Source organism: Oryctolagus cuniculus, chromosome 21 (genome assembly GCF_051225735.1).
Source record: "Oryctolagus cuniculus isolate XC-2025 breed Fujian yellow rabbit chromosome 21, ASM5122573v1, whole genome shotgun sequence".
NCBI classification, from domain to species: domain Eukaryota; kingdom Metazoa; phylum Chordata; class Mammalia; order Lagomorpha; family Leporidae; genus Oryctolagus; species Oryctolagus cuniculus.
Window position 1 is genome coordinate 34333624 of NC_142887.1, and position 24508 is coordinate 34358131.

The window sequence follows — 24508 nt, forward strand, 5'->3', positions numbered from 1 at the left end:
CCGATGGCAGGAGCCAGGTGCTTCTCCTGTTCTCCCATGGGGTGCAGGGCCCAAGCACTTGGGCCATCCTCCACTGCACTCCCGGGCCACAGCAGAGAGCTGGCTTGGAAGAGGGGCAACCGGGACAGAATCCAGTGCCCCGACCGGGACTAGAACCCGGTGTGCCGGTGCCGCAAGGCGGAGGATTAGCCTAGTGAGCCGTGGTGCTGGCTCTCTATCTGGGTCTCTTACATGGTGCAGAAACCCACATACTTAACCCATCATCACTGTCCCCCAGAGTGTGCCTTAGCAGGTAGCTGGAATCAAAAGTGAGAGCCGGAACCCAGCCCACCCTGGGCGCTGCAGTATGGGATGTGGCATCCCAGGTAGTGTTACCTGCCAGATGCCTGCCACTCCAATAGGAATCATAGACTGCGGTTTGGCTCATTTTATATTTGTGTTAGAACAAACACCTTGTTTTCTTGCAAAGCTCTTCAGAAGCAGCCAACCCTGTAGTAGTAGGACATGATGGAGGTTGTCCAGCCTCACGGCTGAGTTTACCTTTCCCCATCTTTCAGTGAGTGTCCAACCCTCTGTCCTTCCAGGAAGGGAGCCACGTGTCCAGCCTGATGCCCAGTCCCCTAATTAAGCCTCTAGTTACTCCTCACAGAAACCACAACTAGGCGAAGTGAGGGAAGGCCAGTTTGTCACTGGAGCGTGGTATTTCCTGTTCTTGGAAGCATTATCTGAGGGTCAAGACTAGACCTCTGTGGAGAGGGAGTGAATTTTCCCCATCTCAGCCTGGAGGCTCCTCCTTTCTCAGATTCCTCCCAGAACTGGGGTCTTAACTGCAGAAGCAAGGAACCCTGCCCAGCTGTCCAAGCTGTAGCATGGCTGGGAAGATTAGTTCTGAGACCTCTGGCACAGGAGAATGGTGAATGGAGGTTAGGGAATGTGCATCAGCGTCCAGTACTGAGGGAGAAAGGGATCTGGCATTCCCGCCATCTCAGCCCCCACAATCACTCCACACAAAGAGGCAAGAACAAGGGTTTCTATCACAATTGAGTCAAACTCATAGTCTAAGGTCAGAGTCTGTCCTGGGCAGAATAGGTGTGAGGGGGAGTCCATGGACTTGACGTGAACTACAGCTCCCAGTTGTCAGGCTGGGCCACCCTCCCTCCTTCCTTCATCCAGCTTCTCAAATCTTTGTTTATACTTATGTAAAATGGAATACTTCAAGAATAGATCCTAGATATCACTTGGTATCTGGACCACACACAGTTACAGAACTAGTAGGGGGCTTGGCACTGTGGTGTAGCAGGTAAAGCCACCACCTGCCATGCCAGCATCCCATATGGGCACCAGTTCAAGTCCTGGCTGCTCCACTTCTGATCCAGCTCTCTGCTATGGCCTGGGAAAGCAGTAAAAGATGGCCCAAGTCCTTGGGACCCTGCACCCACATGGGAGACCCAGAAGAAGCTCCTGGCTCCTGGCTCCTGGCTTTGGATCAGCACAGCTCTGGCCGTTTCAGCCATTGGGGGAGTGACCCAGAGGATGGAAGACCCCCCCATCTCTCCCTCTCCTTCTCTGTGCAACTCTTTGAAATAGATATTTTTAAAAAATGTTACTTTGGCAGCTTTATTAATGATGTGTGTATTATTGAATGCATAACATGAAATCATTTTCCACAATTGGATTTATAGTTTCTTTTATTTATTGATGTTAAAGAATGCCAGCGAGGCTGGCACCGTGGCTCACTAGGCTAATCCTCCACCTTGCAGCACCGGCACACTGGGTTCTAGTCCCGGTTGGGTGCCAGATTCTGTCCCGGTTACCCCTCTTCCAGGCCAGCTCTCTGCTGTGGCCAGGGAGTGCAGTGGAGGATGGCTCAAGTGCTTGGGCCCTGCACCCCATGGGAGACCAGGAGAAGCACCTGACTCCTGCCATTGGATCAGCATGGTGCGCTGGCTGCAGCAGCCATTGGAGGGTGAACCAACGGCAAAGGAAGACCTTTCTCTCTGTTTCTCACTGTCCACTCTGCCTGTCAAAAAAACTAAAAATAAAAAAAAAGAATGCCAGCACTATCACTTTGAAAGGTTTCCCATATTAAGTGATTTTTGAATTCTCTCTAGTCTGAATTTTTTCACTGGTGCATTCTTAAAGTTTCTGTCTCACATGAATCCTCTGAGGTTGAGCAAGCTGTGCATTTACAGTGAAGGCCTTTCCACATTCCAAAGTGTTTTCTCCACTGTGCGTCTTACAGTATTGAATCAGATAAGCACTTTGGGCACAGCTTTTGCCACACTCATTACACTTGTGGGGTTTCTCTTCAGTGTGAGTTCTCTGATGGTATGTACTTCTGTGGCAAGACGTGGCATTTTTTGCATTTGTATGGATACAGTTTCTTTCCAGGATGAATTTGCTGGTACTGGGTTATGTGGTGTGTTCCATCACAAAGCTTTTCCACATTGGTCACATTCTGCAGTATAGATCCTTCCTCTTCTGTTGAATAAAGGATTGTCTGTGGGTATCGGTTTCCCTACATTCCACAGCTGCATAGGGCTTTCCTCCAGTGCGTGGTCTCAGGTGGTAAGGAAGATGAATGCTGGGGTAAAGACTTCTGCACATTCTTCACACTCAGATGGTTTTTCTCCAGTGTGAATCCTCTAGTTCCAAACATCTGACACTGACTGAAGTCTGGACTAGCTCCACCACCACTATTTTGGCGTTGAGTGAAAACTAAACCACAGCTAAGCTATTGTCCACACTTCTCACAACTGGCATGGGGTTTCAATCACATACATTTTCTGATAATTCTCTAGGCTACATGAAAAGCTCTTGTCATCATTGTCTTCTTTATGTACTATTCTCTCTAAAGGAAATTTGTTTTGAGTCACGAAATTTGACTGCAACCCTTATGTTCACAAATATTCTCTCAAGTCAAACTTTTCTTCCAGCCCATTGTGCTAAAATAGCTTTCTACACGGCTAAGAGCTTTGGGACTTTTTTCGTGGAGTAGAAGATTCCACTCCTTTTACCTCTGTTATTCTTTGAGAACACTCTTTAGACATCACTCACGTCAAATTTGACAAGATTCTGACTTGCAGATCTGGTCTTCCGGTCTGAACAAAATAAAAAAATGGAGGTTATCTGATCAGATCAGTTAGAGAGATGAGATGTGTGAGGCAGCCCAAGTCACATGCAATATGCTACTATTGCTAAATTCTTTTGTTTATAAAAATTCTTTTTGAAAGAATTAGAGATCAGACATCTGCTGGTTCACTCCCTAAATGGCCATGGGGACTGTGCCAAGCTGAAGCCAGGATCCAGGAGCTTCTTCCAGGACTTCCATGTGGGTGCAGGGCATCAGGCACTTGGGTCATTCTCCACTGCTTTCCTAGGCACATTGGCAGGGAGCTCCATTGGAAGTGGAATAGCTGGAACTCGAACTGATGCCCATTTGGGAGGCCTGTGTCACAGGCAGAGGCCTAACCTGCTATGCCACAATGCCAGTCCCACTTCTATTACTTTTACAGTGGCAGGATTTCAACGGATTTTAAAAAATTGAACTAAAACTACCTCAACTAAAAATTGAGGTAATTTAGGCTTCCATGCAGTTGTAAGAAATATAACCCATGTTCCCCTTTTCTACTTTATTCCATTTGTAGCATCTTACAAAATGAAAGAACAATGTCAAAACCAGGATATTATCATGGAGAGAGTCAAGATATGGAATTTCCCATCTCCAGAAGATTCTTCAAATTCAGGTTTTACAGGGACACCCATCTCCCTTCTACCTCCACTTCCTACGTAAGTGTTGGAAACCCTCAGCCTGTTCTCCATCTGCATTCTTTGCCACTTAAGGACTGATATCTCAGCAGACATTACAGAGTATATAATCTGAGATCGGCTTTCTTCACTCTGTAGTTTAAACTCCTCCCCCCCCACTTATCATCAATCCATCCCTTTTATTCCTGAGTAGTATAAGGGTGCTTTGAAAAGTTCCTGGAAAATGGAATTAAAAGGTAAGTTTATTTTGGTGCAAAAGTTTTTGAAATCCATGCATTCTGATACTCCATACTATAAGTGTCCACACAGTTTATTTAACTGTTCAACTGCTGACACATATCTAGACTGCTCAGGGTTTTCACTATAAAAAAAGCAGCTACATATATCAATGTGCTGGATTAGAATAAATTAACAGGGGCCGGCACTGTGGCATGGCGGGTAGAGCTGCCAACTGTGATGATGGCATCCCATATGGACCGGTTAGGGTCCTGACTACTCCACTTCCAATCCAACTCCCTGCTGGTGTGCCTGGGAAAGCAGTGGAGAATGGCTCAAGTCCTTGGAAACCCTGTGCCCACGTGGGAGACTTGAAGGAGGCTCCTGGCTTCAGCCTGGCCCAGCCCTGACTGTTGTAGCTATTTTGGGAGTGAACAAGCAGAAGGAAGATCTCTCTCTCTCCCTCCTTCTGTCTTTTTCTGTAACTCTTTCAAATAAATCTTAAAAATGAAACAGGTTTGCTGGCGCTGCGGCTCACTAGGCTAATCCTCTGCCTTGCGGCGCTAGCACACCAGGTTCTAGTCCCGGTCAGGGCACCAGATTCTGTCCCGGTTGCCCCTCTTCCAGGCCAGCTCTCTGCTGTGGCCTGGGAGTGCAGTGGAGGATGGCCCAAGTGCTTGGGCCCTGCACCCCATGGGAGACCAGGATAAGTACCTGGCTCCTGCCCTCAGATCAGCGTGGTGCGCCAGCCGCAGTGCGCCGGCCGCGGCGGCCATTGGAGGGTGAACCAACAGCAAAGGAAGACCTCTCTCTCGGTCTCTCTCACTGTCCACTCTGCCTGTCAAAAAAATAAAATAAAATAAATAAAACAGGTTTGTTGAGATATAATTCCCACCCCTCACAATTTATCCATTTAAAGTGCACAACTCTTTTTAGTATATTCATGGAGTTGTAAAAAAAAAACCATAAACAATTTAGTACAGTTTTTTGATTCATTTTGTATTTAATCCCTAAGTTATAAGAGAAACAGGCAATTTTGTAGAAATCAGAAGACACCAGTATCCTTGTGATCCCATCTCAGATGTTTCTGTGGTCATCTGGACTCACTCTACAATAGAAAGGGTGCACTTTTGAACTCCCAGAATAATTTTGAAAACCCAGAATAATTGTGTGGGTGCATAGTTACACATATTGCTTCACTGAATCATGCCATGTGTATGACCACACACCCCTCATTTCCCACGTGATGATCATTGTCGTGAATCCCTTGTGATTTTAATATCCCTCTTTTCAAGCATTATATGCGTATGTATATAATGTCTATGAGAAAAGTGATATGGCAAAATGTTAAAACTTGTTGCATCTTAAAACTGAAAAAAAATTCATAGAAAAGAAAGGAAAGCAGCAGGTAAGCAGTGGGCCTGTCTGTTTTGGATGTGTCGGCAGCAAATAGGCAGGCTTTGGTCCAGGAAGACTTTGTCATAGAAAGGGGGATGGTGCCATTCACATCCCATTCTGCCTGCTTATGCTCTTGAAGCTTTCACAGTGACCATCTTCAGTGGCCTGCTCACTATCAGGACGCTTAGGTCAGGTGGTTCAGAGGAGACCTCCTGGGGCTCTGGCTGCTAGTTCACTCCCCAAGTGGTGACTACAGTCAGGACTGGGCCTGGACAAAGCCAGGAGCTTCTTCCCAATCTCTCACATGGGTACAGGGGCCCAAGTTCTTGGGCTATCTTCTGCTGCTTTCCCAGGTACCTTGGCAGGGAACTGGAAGTGGAGCAGCCGGGACACAAACCAGCATCCATATGGGATGCCGGCATCACAGGCAGAGGCTTAACTTGCTATGCTACAACACCAGCCCCGTTCTGAACCATTTTTAAACTTGATTTTTATTGACTTAAATGGGCGAGGGCGAGGGCGAGGGCGAAGGAGAGAGAGGGGGGGAGGGGGAGGGGGAGGGAGGAAAGGGAGATGAAGAACAAGGGTGAGCAAGTGAGCAAATGAATGAATGAATGAATGAATATCTTCCATTTGCTGGATCATTCCTCAAAGGCCCACAGTAGCCAGAGATGGCACAGGCTGAAGCCAGGAGCCCAGAAGTATATCTGTTTACCATGTGGGTGACAGGAATCAACTACAGGAGTCAACTACCCTGCCTCCTAGGGTGCGCATCAGCAGGAAGCCAGAATTGTTGAGGGGAGCCGAGTTCCTGATAAGAGATGTAGGCATCCTTGGCTGGCACCATGGCTCAGTAGGCTAATCCTCTGCCTGCGGCGCCAGTACTCTGGACTCTAGTCCCAGTTGGGGCACTGGTTCTGTCCTGGCTGCTCCTCTTCCAGTACAGCTCTCTGTTGTGGTCCAGGAAGGCAGTGGAGGATGGCCCAAGTGCTTGGGCCCTGCACCCGCATGGGAGACCAGGAGAAAGCACCTGGCTCCTGGCTTTGGAACGGCGCAGCGCACCAGCCGTAGCAGCCATTTGGGGGGTGAACCAACATAAGGAAGACCTTTCTCTTTCACTGTTTAACTCTGCCAGTCAAAAAAAAAAAAGATATGTAGGCATCCTAAGCAGCCTGCCTCCATATGCATATAAAAAGTCATCAGCGGGGCTGGTGCCATGGCTCACTTGGTTAATCCTCCACCTGCAGTGATGGCATCCCATATTGGCACCAGGTTCTAGTCCCAGTTGCTCCACTTCCAGTCCAGCTCTCTGTTGTCACCCAGGAGGGCAGTGGAGGATGGCCCAAGTGCTTGAGCTCCTGCACCCACATGGGAGACCAGGAGGAGGCAACTGGCTCCTGGCTTCGGATCGGCACAGTGCTGGCTGTAGCGGCCACTTGGGGGGTGAACCAACGGAAGGAAGACCCTTCTCTCTGTCTCTCTCTCACTGTCTGTAACTCTACCTGTCAAATAAATTTTTAAAAAAGTCATCAGAAAGTTCATGAAAAAATGTGGTTTTATGAAAAAAAAAACTACATGCACGTATTTAAAAATATTTTGCACCAAAGTAAACCTTTAAATAATCATTTATTTAAAATGCAGAAAGCTACACATAGACAGAACTCTTCCATCACTGGGTACTTCTCTAAATGCCCACAAAGGCCAGGGCTGGACCAAGCCAAAGTTGGCAGCCAGGACCTTAGTCTACCCAAATGAGGATGGACTGGGTCCGAGGAAAGGTAAGTGCACCACTCACCTGTTCCCCAGCCTCCCGATCCTGGAGACAGACACAGAGGGAAGTCAAGTCAAGCAAGAACTTGTTTATTGCATGCATAACAAAGCCTTTTGAAGCACAAAACTGCAGAGTCATTGGGGCAGGGCATAAGGACCAACCAATCACTTAAAAGGTCAGTTTACAGGCCGTTTTTTTATAGGACTAGCCATATGTCTATACACTCATCATCAGTTGTCGTCACTTCCCCTGATGTTGTGTAGCCAATTAGCTTTGGTGGTAAACAACTTTGGGTTCCGCCCACCTTACTTCCTTTGGGTGCCATCTTTGAATTGCCTCATGTGTCTAATTTCCCCGCAGGTCCCTCCTTTTTTGTTTCAGCCGATCGCCCACCTCGTTTGAGGTTCGAGCATATGGACACCTCCATTAGGAAGTACGTCCTGGCTACACAGAGGTTTTATTATTATTATTATTATTAATTTTGTCATACTGACCTGTACTTCCTGGAGCCCCTCCTTTTTTGTTTTATTAAAAATGAAGCTCCTACGCCAACCCCTGTGGCACCCAAACCTATGAGTGTGGTTACTGCCACAGCGGTCATAACCTCTCATTGCTGACGCCGGTGTAGGCACACCGCCACTTCTTCATTTGGGTGATACAGTACGTGGGGGATGAGGATCATTAGCATGCAGGAATCATTGCTGTGTACCAATACCCCTGTCAAAATACAAAGTGTGAGTCCTGTAGCCCTGCATGGCCAAAACATCCCTCCCTTCTGGGGTGCCTAAGGTCTCATTAACAATTTGACATCCGTTCAGATATTTTCCTGAGACCCTTCTGACTAATCCAGTGACCCATCCCTGTAGTCTCACACCCCCATTGAGATGGGGGCTGGTCCCCCCTTTTTGTTTTAAAAGTTTTTCATTTAGGCCAGCCTCTTGGCCAGGCTGCCGGTGCTAGGCTCCTCAATGTGGAAGGTTCTGGTGAGGAGGTTGTAGAAGGAGGCGTAGCACACAGCCACCACAGTGCATGTGAGGCATATCACATTGTAGGGCATGCTGAAGTCCGGCGTTGGCAGGCTCACCAGCAGTGGCTTCATGTACAGTGTCGCACAAAGTAGCTGGGGCCGCTGAAGACCGGGAATAGGGTACTGAAGAGGGGGCTCTCTTCCCAGTCCACTGGTGTGGCTGCCACCAAACTGGGCACAATGGCACTGAGGATGGGTGGGCTGACAGAGAAGCCGTGGTTGGGGTCTGGAGTGTACTCGGTCCACGTGAGCAAGGCTCACTCAAACTGGATGGAGATCGTGGTGACTGAGCTGGCGGGCAGCTGAATGAGCATCTCCAGGAGGTGGGGCTGCAGGCAGTCCTGCGCAGGCTGGTAGTGGATGTAACTTGGTTTGTTCTCCTTGCCCTTGGATGTGATGGTGAGCGTGTGCACGTAGAGCCGCAGGTACCAGGGCACAGTGTCCAGCAGCAGCACGGGGAAGGCGCGGTATGGGTGGGTGTTGTACAGCAGGGTGCTCAGCTGCCCCTTCTGCAGCCCGTAGCCACTCACATAGTGCTGGGCGTGCAGGAAGGGCACCGGTGGGGCCTTGCTCTCTGGGGTCTCTTCCACTTGAGCTGGAGGCTGAGAGAGCTGTTGATCAGGGCTGTGTCGAGCAGGTAGACTGCATAGGTCTTTCAGCTGTCCCGCATGACATCCTGGTACGTGGTAGTGGGTAATGGTGTGCATCAGTGGCATGATCAGGGCCTCAGCCTGCAGGTGGAAGTGGTCCAGTGTGGCCCATGCTAGGGTGGTGGTGCACAGTGGCGAAGGGAGATTTGGCTCCATGGAGGAGCAAACAAGGCCAACAGCGGGGTAGGTGTGGTGCTAAGGGTGAGGCCCTGAGATGACAGGGGCAGCCAGTTTCCAAAGGTGGGGTCCCAAGCTCAGCTCCTACAGGGGAAGCCCTCCAAGGGGACACGGGGTCTGGGCTGACTTTTAAGAGGCAGCGGGCTAAGAAAAAGACCACCTGGGAGTCTGAAAGAGAAAGGGGAGGAAGATGATGCGATGGGCTGTGCAGGCATGGTCGTGGTTCTTAGCATTCTGCAGCAGAGGCTGGTAACTGGATGGCCAGTAGAACATTCACTGGGCGGTATCGGTGTGGATATGGCCAAGAAAGAGCTCCTCCACCAGGTGGTCCAGGTTGTGGTGCAGGTACTGCTTCTCCACCCAGACCAGCTGCAGCTCGTGCATGTGAAGTTCAAGGCTTTGGTGTACTCTCAGCCATTCTCCTCCCACCACAGGTTGTAAGCCACGTCCTGCACCCAGGGGTCCCCGTGGCCAGGAAGCCCGGGCATGTGTGGTTCATGCACTGGCTGAGCTGCTCAGTGACTGCCTCCAAGTGGCAGATGACCTGCATGGTGTGCAGCTGGCAGTCAGCTTCGCTGCCACCACGGATGATCCAGGAGGCCTGGCGGAGGTGGATCTTGCCTCAGATGATGAGGGTGTAGGTGGGGTTTGTTGCTGCCATAATAAAACTGGTAGACCTGAAAGGTGTTGTTGTCGTAGAATCTGTAAGACTGGGTGATGAACTCTGGACCCGATCTGACTTCGGGTCTGACTTCACCTGGCCCATGGAGACCCAGTGGCCCTCAGTGGTGGGTGGCATCTGCACGGTGATGTGCACGCCATTGTGCAGATGTTTCAGCATGTGATGGCACTGGGATTCCTTGAAAGCCCTCCAGGCGCTCTTGTCCAAGGACCTAGGATGGGTCCTGCTGTCTAGATGAGGGAGAGCAGAACCCTCTCCCAGCCTGTGCAGCAGGAGGGCCGGGAACAGGTATCTGAACAGGAGGCGACACGGCCAGGACATCTCCAGTGCTCCTCGGGGCGCGCCCGCTCGCCACGCTCCAAACTGGTGCTTGTGCAGCCCCGCAACTCGGCGCGCACCACCCTCCGCCTCCAGCTGGGTCCAGGAGTGCTCAGGCATGGGGTGTGTGCCGACACCACTCCTCGGCTGTAGCCTGCAGGCAGCCAGAATAGACCCTGGCCTCAGGCGGCTGCAGAGCACCCCATACCCGGTGGGCACAGTGCAGTGGTGCGAGGCGCACACTTGCTCGGCACTGTCAGGCCAGGGTCCATGGCCGGCCCGCGTCCACATCATGGCCTCTTGGCGAGCCACCCCGGCCTCTCCTCGCCCGGCCCTGCGTCCCCTGCTTTGTTCGGCAGTGGAGAGAGGGGCCCAGAGCTGCAGCCCTCCCCTTCCCCCACCTGCGGCCCCCGCCCAAGCTGCCAGCCCCAGCACTTACTGCCATCATCCTCTGGGTCCGCGCTGCCGCTCGACCCAGCAGGTGGCAGCTGTTGGCCCCATGCCGAGGCCACTGCTGGCCCGGGGCCACCCCTACCACTGCCACTCCAGCTCCTGTGGTCCCCACTGGGCTCCATGCGTGGTGATCCTCCCGCACAGTGTCGTGTGGGGACTCTGCCTGGCCCCAGCCGCCTGGCCCCAGGGTCAGCAGCACCAGCAGAGAAAGTGGCATAGCCGCTGCCATGCCAGTGGCTGCTCCCACATAGGTCCTCTCATTTCTCCTCCCTCCTCCTGAGCAATCGCAAGGGTCCAGATCACGTAGCTCCCTCCGTGGCTCTACATAGGGGGAGGCCACCTCTGCCCCCGGGAGGTATGGGGGGGGTTTCCGGTCCTTCTGGGGCAGATGGGTTAGGTGGAGTGACTTTTACTTTCGTTTTTGCTTCCTGATTACTCTTAGCCCATTCTCTTTCCCTGCCATCTTCCTCTGAGTCTTTGGGCTCTCCCAAGTCCTGTAAGGCCTTTAAGGTCTTGTCCTCTTTGGATGAAACTGCATTACCCATACTGAGGGTTTCACTTACCCTGAGAGACTGCTTAGCCTCAGCCGAAAAGTTACGGTTCGAGCCCCACGTTGGGTGCCAGATGCAGGGTCTTAGTTCACCCGAACAAGGATGGACTGGGTCCGAGGAAAGGTAAGTGCGCTGCTTGCCCGTTCCACAGCCTTCTGATCCCGGAGACAATCAGATGAAGAGGGGCGTCAAGTCAAGCAAGAACTCGTTTATTGCACGCATAACAAAGGCTTTTAAAGCACAAAACTGCAGAGTCATTGGGGCAGGGCATAAGGACCAACCAATCACTTAAAAGGTCAGTTTATGGGGCAGTTTTTTTATAGGACTAGCCATATGTCTATACACTCATCATCAGTTGTCATCACTTCCCCTGATGTTGTGTGGCCAATTAGCTTTGGGTTCCACCCACTTTACTTCCTTTGGGCACCATCTTTGAATTGCCTCGTGTGCCTAATTACCCGCACATAGACAGAACTCTTCCATCCACTGGTTCCCTCTCTAGATGCCCACAAAGGCCAGGGCTGGACCAAGCAAAGCTGGCAGCCAGGAACTCAATGCAGGCCTCCCATATGGGTGGTAGGCACCCAACTACTTGAGCCATTTAACCTGCTGACTCTCAGGTGTGCATTAGCAAGAATGCTGGAATTAGAAGCAGAGCTGAGACTCAAAACCAAGTGCTCTGATACGTGAGGCAGTGATTCCAAGAGACATCCTAACTGCTATGCCAAACACCTGTCCCCAAATTTATCTTTTTTTTTTTTTTTTTTTTTTTTTGACAGGCAGAGTGGACAGTGAGAGAGACAGAGAGAGAAAGGTCTTCCTTTTGCCGCTGGTTCACCCTCCAATGGCCGCCGCTGCAGCCGGCGCACCGCACTGATCCTGGCAGGAGCCAGGAGCCAGGTGCTTTTCCTGGTCTCCCATGGGGTGCAGGGCCCAAGCACCTGGGCCATCCTCCACTGCACTCCCTGGCCATAGCAGAGAGCTGGCCTGGAAGAGGGGCAACCGGGACAGAATCCGGCGCCCCAACCGGGACTAGAACCCGGTGTGCCGGCGCCGCAAGGTGGAGGATTAGCCTATTGAGCCACGGCGCCGGCTCTAAATTTATCTTTTTTTAAAAAAGATTCATTTACTTGAAATAGTTAGGCAGAGAGAGAGAAAAGTCTCCCATCTGTTTGTTCACTCCCCATTTGGCCACAATGGCCTGTACTATGCCGATCTGAAGCCAGGAGCCAGGAGCTTCCTCTGGGTCTCCCATGTTGGTGCAGGGTCTCAAGGACTTGGGCCATCTTCCACTGCTTTCCCAGGCCAGAGCAGAGAGCTGGATCAGAAGTGTAGCAGCCGGGACTTGAATTGGTGGCCATATGGGATGGTGGCACTGCAGGTGGATGCTTTACCCGCTACGCCACAGCACTGGCCCCCACATTGATATCTGAGGTTGATAACACACCCTGTTATCAAACAGTTTTGTCATCTACCTGTTCCTCAGCCCCTACCTTCAACTCCTGACTTGCAGCCCAACCTGCTCTTTTGCACTTCTTAAGACCTCCAGATCACCCCATGGAGGATACTGCTACCCTCCTCATCCACTGGTAGATAATTAAACTTGCTCTTTCTTTCATCCTCCAGCTTTGTCCTCGTTAATCTGTCACTGTTGATGAGGACTTAGGTTTCAGTAACACTTCCACTAATGAGAGTCCATGCTCCACATGTTTAGACTTCTCTCAGCCAGACAGGACAGACCTGATGTCAAAGCTCACACACGAGGAAGAACAGGGAAAGAACACTCAAGGCTGCCTGGTGCCCAGGCTTTAATTCTAGGATGCCACTTATTCCTATTTTTCAAAAATTGAACTCTTCCTGGTACATCACTTCCCTTTTGTTCAGGAAAAGGGATGATAAGAGACCACCTGCTGGTGAAACAAGCAAACCTAAATTTCCATTATTTAAAACAAAAAGGACAAATAGATTTCCAGGATGTGGGCCAATGTAGGAAACATGGGGCTTGGCACTCACAGCTTCAAAACAAGAGAAAAGCTTAACAAACTGAAAATTAACTTTCCTTGGATACATGAGAGATGAGGTCACAGACAAAACATTCCTCCGAAAACGGATGTGACTGGCAGATCAAAGAATCACAGCTTTACCCGGGCAGAGGCCCCTGCTGGAGGTAGAACGTGGGTGGGAAATCACAAATGGTAATAGGTGAATCCTGGGGGTCAATGTGGACTAGCTTAAGTGTTGAAAACTCCTGGGGCTGGCATTGTGTGTAGTGGGTAAAGCTGCTGCCTGCGATACCAGCATCCCATATGGGCACGCTTTAAGTCCCAGTTGTTCCACTTCTTCTCCAGCTCTCTGCTAGTGTGCCTGGGAAGGCAGCAGAGGATGACCCAAGTCTTTGGGCTCCTGTGCACACCCACATGGGAGACCCAGAAGAAGCTCCTGGCTCCTGGCTTCAGATTGGCCTAGTTCCAGCCGTTGTGGCCATTTGGGGAGTGAACCAGTGGATGGAAGACCTCTCTCTCTGTCTCTCTCTCTAACTCTGCCTTTAAAATCAATAAATTGCATGTGCAAAGGAAGTAAAATCACCCCTAGATGAGGTATTTGCAGTCCCAGGTTCATTGACATGTTAGTCACCATTGCCCAGCCAGAACAATTAGAGAAGAAAAAGAAACTAAAGGACCCCAGCTGGAAAGGAAGATGTGAAATTATGTTTGCATTAGGTGTGATCATATATGCATAAATTTTTAAAATGAATGATCTACTTGCCTATTTGAAAAAGAGAAAGAGGGAGGGAGAGTGAGAGAGAATCTTCCATCTGCTGGTTCACTCCCCAAATGTCTACAACAGCCAGATCTAGGCCAGGCCAAAGCCAGGGGCCAGGAACTCCATCTAGGTCTCCCACATGGGTGCAGGGGCCCAAGCACTTGGACCATCTTCCACTGCTTTCCCAAGACCCTTATTAGCAGGAAGCTGGATTGGAAGTGGAGCAGCTGGGATTCCAACCAGTGCTCTTAACCCCCTTTATCCACTGCACCACAACACCTGCTCCACAAAAACTGAAGCCTCAACAAAAGTACTAGATAGGCTCAGGGCCAGCGCTGTGGTGCAGTGGGTTAAAGCCCTGGCCTGCAGTGCTGGCATCCTATATGGGCACCGGTTCAAGACCCAGCAGTCGAAGATGGCCCAAGCGTTTGATCCCCACACCCACTTGGGTGACCTGGAGGAAGTTCCTGGCTTCAGATCTGCCCAGCTCCAGCCATTGTGGCCATTTGGGGAGTGAACCAGCGGATGGAAGACGTCTCTGTCTCTGTCTCTTTTTCTCTTTTTGTAACTCTGCCCTTCAAATAAACAAATAAATCTGAAAAAAGCTATCATATTTCTACACACAACAATGAACTGTCCAAAAAGTAAATTAAGAGAATCTCACTCAAAATAGTGTCATCGAAAATAAAATTTTTTAAGATTTAATTATTTATTTTAAAGTCAGAGTTAGAGAAAGAGAAGGAGAGACAGAGACAGAGAGACAGAGAGAGAGAGGGGGGGGGTCTTCCACCCACTGGTTCACTTCCCAGATGGCCCCAATGGCCAGAGATGCGCTGATCTGTAACCAGGAGCCAGGAGCTTCCTCCAGGTCTCCCACATGGGTGCAAGGGCCCCAGGACATGGGCCATCTCCCACTGCTCTCCCAGGCCACAGCAGAGAGCTGGATTGGAAGTGGCAGCCGGGACTTGAACCGGCGCCCATATGGGATGCTGGCACTGCAGGCAGTGGCTTTACCCACTATGGCATAGTGCCAGCCTCGAATAAAATTCTTAAGAATAAGCTTAACCACAGAGATGAAGAGTTGCACATGGATAACAATTCAGAAACAAAGAAGATCTAAGTAGACAGAAAATAACCCCAAGATCAGGGATTGAAAGGCTATTAAGGAGACACTATTACCTGTCTCCTAACTCCCAGCACTTGTGAAGGTGGCATCATTTGGAAATAGTCTTTGTGCATATAAGTAAGACCAGGTCATAGTTGATTGTGATGGCCCATAATATAGGACTGGTGTCTTTTAATAAATTGATTTATTTAAGGAATTTATTTGAAGGAGAGAGAATAGAGGGAAAGGGGGAGAGAGAGAGAGTAGAAGGGAAGAGGGAGAGGGAGGGAGAATAGAGGCAGAGGGAGCTCTCCCCACCATGGTTCCCCCCTCAGATGCCCACAGTGCTGAGGCTGGACCAGGCTGAAGTCAGGAACCAGGAGCTCCATCCAGGTCTTCCACAGGGGCAGCAGGGACGGAAGCACTCGAGCCATCGCCTGCTCCCTTCCTAGACGTGCGTATGCAGAAAGCTGGGTTGGAGGCAGAGGGGAAACTCGAACCCGTGCACTCTGAGGGGATGTGGGTGACCCGAGGTGGGGACTCGGCCCCTGCACCCCACGCCCACCCATCCAAGCGCGAGTTCAGAACACACGATTTCATCATCATTTAAAAAATCATCTATTTTTCACTTTATGTTTCTGTGTGGGAGCAAACTGTTGAAATATTTACTTAATGTATGCTAAACTGATCTTCTGTATATAAAGAGAATTGAAAATGAATCTTGATGTGAATGGAAGGGGAGAGGGTGTGGGAGAGAGGAGGGTTGCGGGTGGGAGGGACGTTATGGGGGGGAAGCCATTGTAATCCATAAGTTGTACTTTGGAAATTTATATTCATTAAATAAAAGTTAAAAAAAAAAGAACACACGTGTCCCCTCAGCTTTGGGGAGCACACCTGCATTTTCCAGGGTCGGCCCTGTGTCTCGGATTCAGTCTCTGGCTTTGAACTTGGACCTCTTCCTTGGAGTTTCTCCTCAAGCCCTGAGCCAGGGACTTTACCTCCTGGGAGGGCAGGCGACACCTGCACAGCAGGTGCGTGGAGGGCAACGTTCTTTTTCCACTACGATGCCAGAAAAAGCCCCTCTGCTGTTTCCGGTGAGCGCGAGAGCCCGCACTGCTGAGGGTTTCCTCTGTCTGCTTCCCTCTCAGAGAAGCCGCATTAGTCTTCTGCCCATGGCTGCTTTGGAGCCAAGAGTCCTTCACGTCCTGGCCATCACCACTGCCTGCAGGGGTCTTCCTGCCTCTCACTCCCACCATGGATTTCCAAGGCCATGCTCCTCATTGGAAATCATGGAAAAGGAGTTTTATTAACCATGTATTTATTTATTTGAAAGGCATAGAGAGAAATAGAGATAGAGACAGAGATACAGAGACAGAGAGAGAGGTCTTCCATCTGCTGGTTCACTCCCCAAATGGCTGCAATGGCCGGAGTTGCACCAGTCTGAAGCCAGGAGCCAGGAGCTTCTTCCAGGGGCCCAAGTACTTGGGCCATCTTCTACTGCTTTCCCAGGCCATAGCAGAGAGCTGCATTGGAAGACGAGCAGCTGGGACTTGAACCGGCGCCCATATGGGATGCTGGCACTGCAGGGAGAGGCTTAGCCCATTATAGCACGGTGCTGGCTTCTGGCCTCTCAGATTCCTTTTCATGACATCGTCTTTCAAGATTGGCTCAGACCCTTCCCCAAGCCCTGTTTCCTGTGCACAATCCACCCCCCCCCACTCCTCACCTTGTTTCTGCCTACTTAAGCTGATGACAACTGATCAAACACCGATTCCCTTGGTGGCCTTCCAACTTCCGCCCAACTGCTTACTTGGAGGAAGGACTTGGTGGTCCTTGGCAGCCACTGACACAGGGTTCCACCATTCTTTCAACCCTCACCTCTTGGGCAAGACCCCGAGAGGGAGCAATGATTGGCTTTCTCTGGTGTGCCAACAGCACATTTTCCTACCTCGATCTAGCCCATCCACCACACCTCTACATCTGTCTAGCAAGACTACACACACACACACCCTTTTGATTGATAGGCAAGTTTGAAGCAGGTTAATGCAGAGAACTTTCTGAACTGTAAAGGGGGGAACAGGTGTCAGGAGAGGGGTTCCCAGATTGCCAGGGTCCACCCACTAGCAAAGACCCCTCCAGGTGCCCACAGGGCCTGAACAGGCTGAAGAAGGGCATGGGGGTACTGAGAGTTCCCGCTGTTACCTGGAGGGGGCAGGCAGGGGGTTCCTGGCTCCCGGGCCCAGGTTAGGAAGATGGAGATGAGGCCCACCTGGAAGCCCCTCCTGGTGCCCCCTGTCTGCACACTTGTTCCTGGGATTGTGTGCACCTGCTGCTGCCCTGCCTGCCATGGCCCCGACACCCTACCTCCCTCTTCCCCCGTAGACACTGGGGCTTTTGTTGTGTGTTGACTGTGTCTGGACCCTGGGAAAAACCGATCTGGAGAAAAACAGATCAAAGGTTCTAGATTTTTCTATCTTTTGGTTACTTTGGTTAAAGGTGGTGCATTTTTATAAATGATTGAGACTATATTAGATATAATTACAGACAATAGCTTTAAAAATTCAACACATCTTTTGCATTGTGGCCATTTTTTTAGATTTATTTATTTACTTGAAAGGCAGAGGTCTCCAGAGAGGCAGAGAGAGAGAGAGAGAGAGAGAGAGAGACTGACTTCCATTCACTGGTTCACTCCCCAATTTGCTGCAATGGCCACAGCTGAGCTGATCTGAAGCCAGGAGCCTGGAGCGTCTTCTGGGTCTCCCATGTGGGTGCAGGGGCCTGAGGACTTGGCCCATTTCCTTCTTCCCTCCCTCCCTCCCTTCCTCCCTCTCTCTCTCTCTATCTCTCTCTCTTTAGATTTGACTAACTTGGTTTTTAATGATTTACAAAGGCTTTAGGTAGAATTAGTTCTCTTTGAATACAGTAACTTTTAAAAATTACCTCAACTCAAAGCTTAACATTCCCAAAGTTTAAAATAACCTAGTGTGCAATCCAAATTAAAATAAGCTGACCCTTCTCTGCAAACCGGCAGAGGGGTCAGTGTATCCAGAGAAATGCACCATCCATCATGTGTTAGTGTTAGGATAAACACTAACACCAAACAGGTCAATTTTGTATAAGCACTGCGCAAACAGTGCATTTACTTAGCAGTTGGCTGACAACCTTAATTAGCTGGCAGATAGCTGGGAGCAAGGCAGTAAGGACAGATAGACAGAGGTAACAGAGACACAGGAAAGAGCCAGCGAGCGAGCCAAAACCCGGAGTGACAAACAGAACATCAACTAAGAGGCTGCGAGGCCCCACTCAGAGCTTATTTTATAAAATCCAAATAAAGTCATATTTTATCTACTTCTAAAGGAAAGAGTTGAGAAATTTCCTTCAAAGATGGTTAGAATTTTTTTTAAAATATAGGTGGCTTTGGAATGAAATCTTCAGTTATCTAAGAAAACATCTAAAGTGATTTCACCTGTAGTGAAACGTTGGGCCATTTTCCACTACTTTCCCAGGCCATAGCAGAGAGCTGGATCAGAAGTGGAGCAGCTGGGACTCGAACCGGTGCCCATATGGGATGCCGGCACTGCAGGCAGCAGCTTTACCCACTACACCACAGTGCTGGACCCACCTGATTGCATTTAACAATGAAAGTCAGGTGTTTAGTTGTATCGTGTGTATCTAGTCATGTCTTTGGGCTGTCTAAATGACTATAGGGAGGGACAAAGTAAGACTGACTTGAAGGTTTTTAGAGGAACGGTCTGTGTTGTGGTGCAGTGGGTTAAGCCACCGCTTGCAACACCAGCCCCCTATGTCGGAGTGCCGGCTGGAGTCCCAGCTGCTCCACTGCCAACCCAGCTCCCTGCTAACGCACCTGGGAAAGCCAAGGGTAGATGGCTCAAGTAGTTGGGCGCTGTTACCCATGTGGGAGACCTGGATGGAATCCTGGCTCTTGGCTTCTCTAAATCTGTTTTAATAAACCTTAAAAAAATTCAGAGAAGAGACTTGGAGGGGTTGGTGTTCTATGGCCAGAGGGCATTGACAGCAGCCAGAGCAGGGGATGAGGGAAACAAGTGCCTCTCTCTGAAATGTGAGTTAAGGAAGAAAAGGGTCTGTGTGTGTGTGTGTGGTTGGGTGGATTTCTGGGGAAAACCTTCCAGAAAAACCACAAAAAGCAAGCACACAAGACAGAATTGTAAAAAGGTGCAGTCATTGGAGGGATTCTGGGAACCGAGTCTGGTGGGAAAACAGACTGACTGCTTTGTTGGCCAAGGCGACATCGACAAACTGGAGATGACACTGTGGATTGAGCCCTGATGTGCAACGTGGGAGACAATTTAAAAAAAAAAAAAACAAACAAAAAGGTAGTGCAGGGAGCTACTGGGGGCATTACGTCAGCCCCACACCAGCTCACAGCCGATTGGCCTGGGGGCGGGCACCTACTCAGCGTGACCAATGAGAGGCCTCGGCGGCTCCTTCATAAGCACAGGGAGGTGGTGGTGACAATAGGTGCAGCAGCTTTCCCACCATTCTCTGCTTGGTGCCGGCATGGCTCAGGGCTCGAGGTGTCATGCTGCAGGGCTGTAGGTAGGTTCTGCTTCTCACCTTTGAATCCAGGTCTACTTCATCTCAGTCCTTTGTTCTTGCTTGGTTTGCCTGCTTTAAGACTTATTTGAAAGGCAGCATTACAGAGAGGCAGAGAGCTCTTCCATCATGCTGGTTCACTCCCCAAATGGCCCCAATGACTGGGGCTGGGGCTGGGGCTGGGCCAGGCCAGAGCCAGGAACTTCTTCCAGGTCTCCCACATGGGTGCAGAGGCCCAAGCACTTGGGCCATCTTCTACTGCTTTCCCAGGTGCATTAGCAGGGAGCTGGACTGGAAGTGGAGCAGCTGGGACTCAAACCGCCACCTTTGTGGGATGCCAGTACTGCAGGCGGCAGCTTTACCTTGTGCCACAGAGCTGGCCCTGCTTTAGGTTGTTTTTAAACGCTGCTGAGATAAATGTATTCTGACTGGTACTCCAAAGCATGGCCTAAACTGTAACTAGCTTGATAGTCTAAAGCTGGAGATGTTAAAACCCAATTCCTGAAGATTCTGCGTGTGTTTTTCGCCCTTTGCTTCTTCTGTCCACTGTGTGTCTATGCTGTCTCCAGGTTGAAGCTCTGTTCCTCCTGCAGGTACTGCTCATACACCATAAGGCTGTGATGGAGCACAGGAGTATACTTGGTTCTCCTCACCACTTATTTCCATGTTATTTGAAAGGCAGACAGACACAGTGAGCTCCTATCCCTGGTTGACTCCCCAAATGCCTGCAACAGCTGAAGCTGGGCCAGGAGCCCCTGACTCCACCTGGGTCTCTGACGTGGGTGGCAGGGACCCAGGGACTTGAGCCATCGCCTGCTGCTTCCCAGGTGCAGGTCCGCAGGACGCTGGAATTGGGAGCGGAGCTGGGACTGAAGCCCAGGTGCTCCCATATGGGATTTGGGGGGTCTATGGAGGCTGCACCAAATACCCACCCCTCTACCACTACTGACTAATAGGCTGTTGCTGGTATGTGCTGGCAGATTCCTTGACCAAACTCCCAACCGGGCTTCCCTGAGCCCTCTTCAACCAGGCCTCCAGCCGACTCGAACAAATGCGAAGGGTTCCTAACAACTGTAGGCTGCAGCCTTCATCTGCCTGCTGAGAAGGCTCAAGATGGCCAAGCAGGTTCACGGCTACAGCCAACACCTGGAGGAAGGGCCCCCACCTCCCAGCTTCTGGGAGGGCAGGAGCTGACATCAGTAAGCACCTTAGCTAACATGGATGGGTTTCACGTGGCCCGAAAGTCCCCTTGCTGCTGTTCCTAAGACTACACTTGCTTGGCTGAACTCGGCCATGTTTACCGTCTTCCCCATGCTCTGCTTGAGTGCCTGGATTCCAGAACTAAGTTCCAGATCAAGTGAGGACACAGTGACTCCCTCTCTGAATTGTCCATTGATACACTTTGCTCGTTAGGGGAAAATCCCACTTCTGGGGTATCTCTCTCATGGTTAACATAATTCTTAATTGTGTTAGTACGTCAACTACAGCCACTGAAAAGGTCTCTTCCTAGCCTGTGGCTCCTCGCCCCCTCCTTTTTTTTTTTTTTAAAGATTTTTTTATTTACATGAAAGAGTTACACAGAAAGGAGAGGCAGAGAGAGGGCTTCCATCTGCTGGTTCACTCCCCAAGTGGCTGCAGTGGCCGGAGCTGCGCCGATCCAAAGCCAGGAGCTTCGTCTAGGTCTCCCATGCAGGTGCAGGGGCCCAAGGACTTGGGCCATCTTCTGCTTTCCCAGGCCATAGCACAGGGTGGGATCAGAAGTGGAGCAGCCGGGTTTCACGTGGTCTGGTGCCCATGTGGGATGGCAGCACGGCAGGCGGCAGCTTTACCTGCTACACCACAGTGCCAGCCCCTTGTACACTGTTAATGCTAATGAAGATGCTCAGAACCATCTCGGTCAACTAAGCCAGGAGCAAGGGTGTCTTGTGACCAAAAACTGGAGCAGCCAAGAGCTACCGCTTACAGGGCTTGTTTTCAGGGAACTTCTACCTACTCATGAAGTTCTGGGATGGATGACGTCTATTCAAAGGGTGGTGGTTGCATATGCCCACGGAGTTATTGAGGTAACACGAGTTTCTCGTTCAGTTGAGGGTGGAGAATGAACAGTGAGGGGTTCAGGCTTCCTGTGTTAGGTGAGTTAGATGAGGCTGCTGCTCGGGCATGGGGTCCTTCAGCCTCAGCTGGGTCCGGCTACTATGGCGCATTCACCGCTAGATGGTCTCGAGCCAACTCATGTCCACATACAAGGACATCAGGTTGGTTTTAACCAGCATCGAAACAGGATTGGGCCACTTATTTTTACAGATGTATTTGAAAGGCTGAGTTAGGGAGAGGTCTTCCATCTGCTGGGTCACTCCCCAAATGTCCGTGAAGGCTGGGCTGTGCCAAGTCAGATCCAGGAGCCTGGAGCTGCTTCTGGGTCTCCCACGTGGGTGGCAGGGGCCCAGGCTTTTGGGCCATCTTCAGCTGTCCTGGGCACTTTAGCAGGGAGCTGGTTCAGAAGTGGAGCAGCTGGGTCTCCAATGGGCGCCTGCCTATATGGCATGCAGGCATCACAGGTGGCAGCTTAACCTTCAGTGCCACGATGTCGGCCCCGGGTCATTTTCTTTAAGTAGTGGGCTGTGCTGTTAGTTCCACTTCTTGGCTGCTGATCCCATGAGGGTGGAAGCTCGCATCCCGATCCTGGGCTCCCAGCTCAGAGCTGACCCCCCCTCCCGTCCCGCTCACTCACCCTTGGCCCCTGTTATCTCCAGTCAGCGGTGACTGGTGCACCCTTGCTCCTTGCTTTGTGTTTGGTTGGTGGTCCAGCAAGATGAGATCCTGTCCCGGGGTCTATCTCACTACCTCTCAACAGCCTGTGCTGTGGCAGAAGCAGATGGGCAGTAGGGGGCTGTGTTTTCCTTTTTTATTTTAAAAGCCATGAGTAGTACCGTGGGATAGGATGGTAATGAAAGTAGTCCATCTGCCACCCCCATTCCCACTCCAAGTGGTAGTGGCTTCTTGGCACAAGTTGTTGGTCTTATACTAACTTCTGTTACTACCTGGTCTCCACATGATGCACACTGTTAAGTCCATGTTTTCCCCCCTAGGTTTGTCAATTTCCTGCTTTTTCCTGTCCTGAAACAGGATTATCCATTTATTTAAGAGATTTTTTATCTATTTGAAATGCAGAGTTGGGAAGACAAGTCTTCCATCTGCTGGTTCATTCCCCAAATGGCTGCAACAGCCAGGGCTGGTCAGAGTTGGAGCCCGAATCCTGGAACTCTGTCCAGGTCCCTGTGGAGGTGGCAGGAGCCCTAGCACTTGAGCCTCTGTTGCTCTCCTGGGCACAGGAGCAGGGAGCTGGATGGGAAGTGGAGCAGCCAGGACTCAAGCCGGTACCCATATGGGACACTAGTGTCGCAGGCAGCAGCTTAACCCACTATGCCAGTCCCTGGGATTATCCATTTTACCTCTTCATTGACACACCATTCCTCTTACCCTCATATCAGTCCTTTAAGTTGACTAACAGCCACAGTATTTTTCTCTGACTATTTACCATTTGCCTGTCTAAACATCCATCAACATAGAAGGAAGATATTTTGGTCTCCATCCCTGCCTCCTGGCCAGAACCCCTGGAGCCCTTGTGGTTTCCTAAGTGATGAGGGCATAGGAGCACCTGTTAAATTTTCATTACCCATCCACCCCCCCCCCATTGCTGAGGTCATTCAGGCACAAGTAAGGTGAATAGAACCCTTTATTGGCAATAAGCCCCTTTAACCACACCTCAGTCTAGCCTGGTGTGGCCACTGGGAAAGCTGTTGCCAGAGCAACCAGCTACAGGACTAGAGTTCCACTCCCTGACCTCCCGGGGAGCAGGGCGAGGCTGGAAGTGGAGTTTAGTTGCCTGTGGCCAGTGATTCACTCAACTGTGCACATGGAACGTGACCTGAGGGCACTGGGTCTGGAGCACTCCAAGGTGGGGAACGAGCTGGCGGCAGCTTAGCCCACTGCACCGCAAGGCGGCCCCAGCCACGAGGGTGTGCACCTTAGCTCCTTAGCTCCGTGCATTTAAGGACAGGCAGTGGGAAGGCGGTGCCTAAGCAGTTGCAGATAGCGCTGTAGAGTGTAGCCTTTGTGCCTGGCTGTTCGCTGTGAGAAATCTCCCAAATCGATGCACTTAGGCTCCTGGTCTGTCACCTGGCAGACTCCTGGGCTGAGGGCCATTGTGCTTAGAGGCTTGGATTCCTGGCTGGGAAAGGAAGCTGGGCCTGCCCATCAGTCCGCTTTCCTGGGGCCATGCCTGGGCCACCTGCCTGGTTTGATTCTTGGTGGCTTCCCTGTCCCCTTACAAGCTGAGCTCTGAGCTGCGGTCTACACAGAAGTTAAGCCCTCAGTCCACCTTCTCTCTGGCTCCTGAACCTGTGCATGTGCTGATGGAAATTCCCTGGGGGGGCTTGGGAGGGGACACAAGCTCTCTCCACTTAGACCTGTTAAGGAACAGTGGATATGCTGAGATGCCTGTCTTCCTGCCAGCCCCCAAGTGTCCAGGACTGGAAGAAGCCCCTGTGGCTTCTCTTGGGCGGAAAGGGAGCTGTGGGTCTCTGCTCCAGGCATGAGCAGGAGTGGGTGGTGAGGATGTTGCTGTCAGCGGGGAGGCCTGGGCTGCCCTTGCGTGACATGGGAAGAGGCTGAGCGGTGTGGGATTGCTTGAGGGTTCCCTGTCTTGTTCTCGGGTTGGTGGAGATGCACAGACCAGTCCCCCTCTCGGTGTCTTGTATCTTGCAGTGCGGAGCCTGTGAGTGCTGAGGACTCAGCTGTGTCCTGTCCCTGGAGAGCTCCCTCTTCCTGACCCTGCCCTCGATGAGGGCCGCTCGAAGATGGACAGTGATGGCACAGGCCTGGCCCTCTCCTTGCCTCCAGCTGGCATCATCGAGTAGCCATGGCTCAGGAGTTGTGGTCCCGCTGCTCACCCAGGTAAGGCTGGAGCAGGGGGAGGTGCGGGCAGAGGCACAGTCAGTGTGCTCACCCAGGTAAGGCTGGAGCAGGGGGAGGTGCGGGCAGAGGCACAGTCA

At 51.0% G+C, this 24508-nt stretch overlaps 2 long non-coding RNA genes and 2 pseudogenes across 8 annotated transcripts in view; 2 read left to right on the plus strand and 2 right to left on the minus strand.

Moving 5' to 3' along the window:
* The window catches only part of LOC149119920 (uncharacterized), a 39485-nt gene extending 24011 nt beyond the window's left edge, over window positions 1-15474 (plus strand). Inside the window, exons 2-3 of one of the 2 annotated variants that reach the window (XR_016227183.1) lie at window positions 3648-3789; window positions 15215-15474. This is a non-coding gene — a long non-coding RNA (uncharacterized LOC149119920). Of the gene's footprint in view, window positions 1-3647; window positions 3790-7513; window positions 7732-15214 lie in introns of those variants that run through there. The other variant, XR_016227182.1, reaches the window with a different exon arrangement.
* The window catches only part of LOC149119918 (uncharacterized), a 248561-nt gene that overhangs the window by 208778 nt on the left and 15275 nt on the right, over window positions 1-24508 (plus strand). For 5 of the 6 annotated variants that reach the window (XR_016227178.1, XR_016227177.1, XR_016227179.1 and 2 more), the window contains exons 1-2: window positions 19319-19457; window positions 24222-24410. This is a non-coding gene — a long non-coding RNA (uncharacterized LOC149119918). Of the gene's footprint in view, window positions 1-19318; window positions 19458-24221; window positions 24411-24508 lie in introns of those variants that run through there. The other variant, XR_016227181.1, reaches the window with a different exon arrangement.
* LOC149119921 (GPI-anchor transamidase component PIGT pseudogene) lies at window positions 8079-8877 on the minus strand (annotated as a pseudogene).
* Window positions 9140-10137, minus strand: LOC103345643 (protein APCDD1 pseudogene; annotated as a pseudogene).